Here is a 3,289-nt window from a genome sequence, read left to right on the forward strand (position 1 = left end):
AGAGTCTTACTTTGTAGCTCAGGTTCTCTGAGAATTCATTATATTTTCCAGACCAGCTATGAAATTGTGGCAATACTCCTGTCTCTGCCTCCTGAGTCCTGGGATTATTGGCATGATCCACAATGCTCGGCTAGAGGAGTTAGTTTAGATAAGAGCTTTATCTAAAGATGTAATTAGATCTCGGTGGAGGGATTTCAGAAAAATCTAAGTATTGACTAACTGCACTGAGTTAAAAAAGCACATTTATGAGGAGGTGATTATTTTGTCATAAACAACAAGAAAACGAGTCAGCTGCTAGGAAGCTTATTAAATATTATAAAGACTTATAATTTAATATATTATCCACTATAAATATTTTACAACATAATCTTAATATAATTTATAAATGTTATAAATCACTCTGTGAAGAAATTAACTAAGTAGAAAGCCAGTGGAATTGTTGAGATTAAGGCTGCACTGAAATTCTGGGAGTTTGATTCATCTCTTTCATGTTGGTCTGCAAAGTGATTTTTACATAGTATCACGTGCCTACATTCCCCACTCAGTCCTAGAGAGCATGGGTTTTAAAGGATAATTAATTAGTTTGCCCTCTTTTTAATTTTTAATATAAGAGTTGTTCTGAAGGTCCCCATAGCATGTAATATGACAGATCAGATTAAATGTCTACATAGATTCTGTGCCTCAGTTTCCTCATTTGTAAAATCATAACATAACAGTGTCTACTTCATTTCACTGGATTTTTGGTAAGGATCAAATGTGTGAGGACAGAGCAAACCCCTGGCACAGTATGATCAGATATTAAACCTCAAGGTTACTGTTAGTTTTTTTTTTTTTTCTGAGGCCATTCTATCTCATCTCTTTGGTATCTGTCAAGTCCTAACACTTCGAAGAGCAGGTGACATGAAATCCAAAGTGGTTATCTATAGTTCTGGGTACAGAAGTTTGAAGCTTATGAATTTCAAAATTACCTCTGTCAAGAAGTTATTGTGCCTTCCAGGAAGATGAGAAAGGAAGGGGAGGGATAAGTCAAGTAATCAGGCAGGTAGTTCAGATGAAAAACCTAGTGACAGAAAATGGGAATGTGATATGGTAATATCTCTTGCAGATCATTAGTAGTTTAAAAATCCTTACAATTTATAACTTTCAGAAACTAGGTCCAGATTCATTTCTCAGTTCCACTGTTAACTCTTCAGTAAAAGTGTTGAGTATATTGTATTAAGTATGTGTCAGGTGCCAGGCATTACATTAAGTGCATCATACATACCATTATCTCATTTTAAACTCACAAGTAGACACAGTCACCTCCATCATATAGACGATGAACTGCAGAGTTGACATTTTTACCTTGTGTCACAGATTTTACATGGGTGTAAAATGTAACATGAAACCATTCTAAGTTTCAGTTCTATGAGATGTTGGGATTGTATTCAAACCAGTCTTTTAGAGTCTTTGTGCTGCATTGTTAGGGTTTTTTTTTTTTCATGAGTATTGCTAAATTAGCTCCTCTGCCATCTAATTGGGTATGCAGTAAAGACTGCATTGAATATTTCTAATCTTGTTCTACCACCTTTGAAATATGGAAGTTTTGAGATTGACTAGTCTGACTGTTGTAACAGAAGAGAAAACTAAAGCCTACAAAAAGGAATTCACTTTTCATAATACAAAAGAACCAGATGTAAACCAGACCTCTTAGTATTAGGATATTTGGAGTTTAATTGATCACCATGTAGTGCCCATGGGGTCATTGCTAAGGGGTGCTATCATAGAAGAATGAGGGAAGTTTGTTTCATTTGCATTGCATTTATTTGTATTAGAATTGATGGTGTAGGCAAGAAAATTTCCTAAACTTAGATTAAAATAAAAACCAGTATGACAACTGGCAACTTAGATCGTCATGAAGACTTTGGAGAAATTATCTGAGTCCTGTATATGATTTGTGAGGGTACTGAAGCCCTCCCATTAAGAATTCTCTGCTTTTATAAAGAGATAGTTGTAATGTATTCTACTTTTTACTCAAGAACTTTTTGATATATGTGTGGTGATGCTCCTATGAGATGATTCATATGAAATGCTATGAAGTCTCAGGATATGGATATCAGAAATTATATATACAGGTTGAAACCAACTGTTCTTTGAATAGTCCAATTAAAGAATCCTGAAGAAAAAATTTACTGTGCTAGTCATGGATTTCTTAGGCAGCTTATGTTCACTAACACTCTAAAAAAACAGTTCAAAATTGGATATTTTTAACACAAGGATTTTAGAAGAAACATACTAAGAACATGATATACGGCATGATTAAGAGTCAGGGAAATGATCCATGATTAGATAAGTTGCCCTTTGCATGTGTGTTGGTACCCATGGTGGGTTCTGCTTCCAGAGTAGCCTTGAGATTCTCTCCATTGTCATCATGGGCAAAAGACAGGGGGCATGGCACATTGAGTCAATAGCTCATCCTGGTCCCCGAGCACTTGTGGGACAGCCTGTGAGGACTCCAGGTTCCTATAGGAGGGACACTGTCAGCAACAGGAAATGATTTATGGTCAAGAGAGAATAAGAGACAATCAAATGTGGTTTATTGGCAGTAAAATTGGCATTCGGTGCTCTGATATCAGTAGAGCCTGAAAAAGTCTACACTTCTCATGAATACACATGGTTTGGCATCCCTTGAATAGAAAACAACTAAGGAGAAATAGAATATTTACTCATATCAGAAATCTGTTAAAGAACAATACATGGATCTAGCCATGCCAATGAAGGTTTGATTTATAGTCATGATATCAGGGTCCCTTTCCTCTATGCTGAAACATGAGATGATACTTGAATGAAAATCTTTGCAGAGTGATTTATTGGAAGTTTACCATTTTATGAATGGCAAAAGAGGAGAGCTGCCCCCTTCACAATCTATATATAAATCATCTGATATTATGATGAATTGCATATTCTTTCTCCTAGTGACAGTAATAAGTGTTATGAGCAGCTTTTAATAGTTATAAAGACAGAAGAGATAAATATCAATTACTATTAGGAGTCTTTTTTTTTAAATTGACTTCCCCACTTTTTCCCATGATGAAGTTAATTATTTATGGCAAAAGCACATTAATAATTTCACATTATCTCTTTATCCAAGCAGCAAATGAATTGCAACACAGGGGAATTTGGATAATCGATACAACAGGAAAGCATTGAAATAATTTAAAAGTTTTTAATCCTCATTCTGCAAATGAACCCCAGTCTGTCTCAGCCACAAACAGTGTGCCATTCTTAATGTCTAGTCAGAAGCTTTACT

Source organism: Microtus ochrogaster, unplaced genomic scaffold (genome assembly GCF_000317375.1).
Source record: "Microtus ochrogaster isolate Prairie Vole_2 unplaced genomic scaffold, MicOch1.0 UNK1, whole genome shotgun sequence".
Taxonomy (NCBI): domain Eukaryota; kingdom Metazoa; phylum Chordata; class Mammalia; order Rodentia; family Cricetidae; genus Microtus; species Microtus ochrogaster.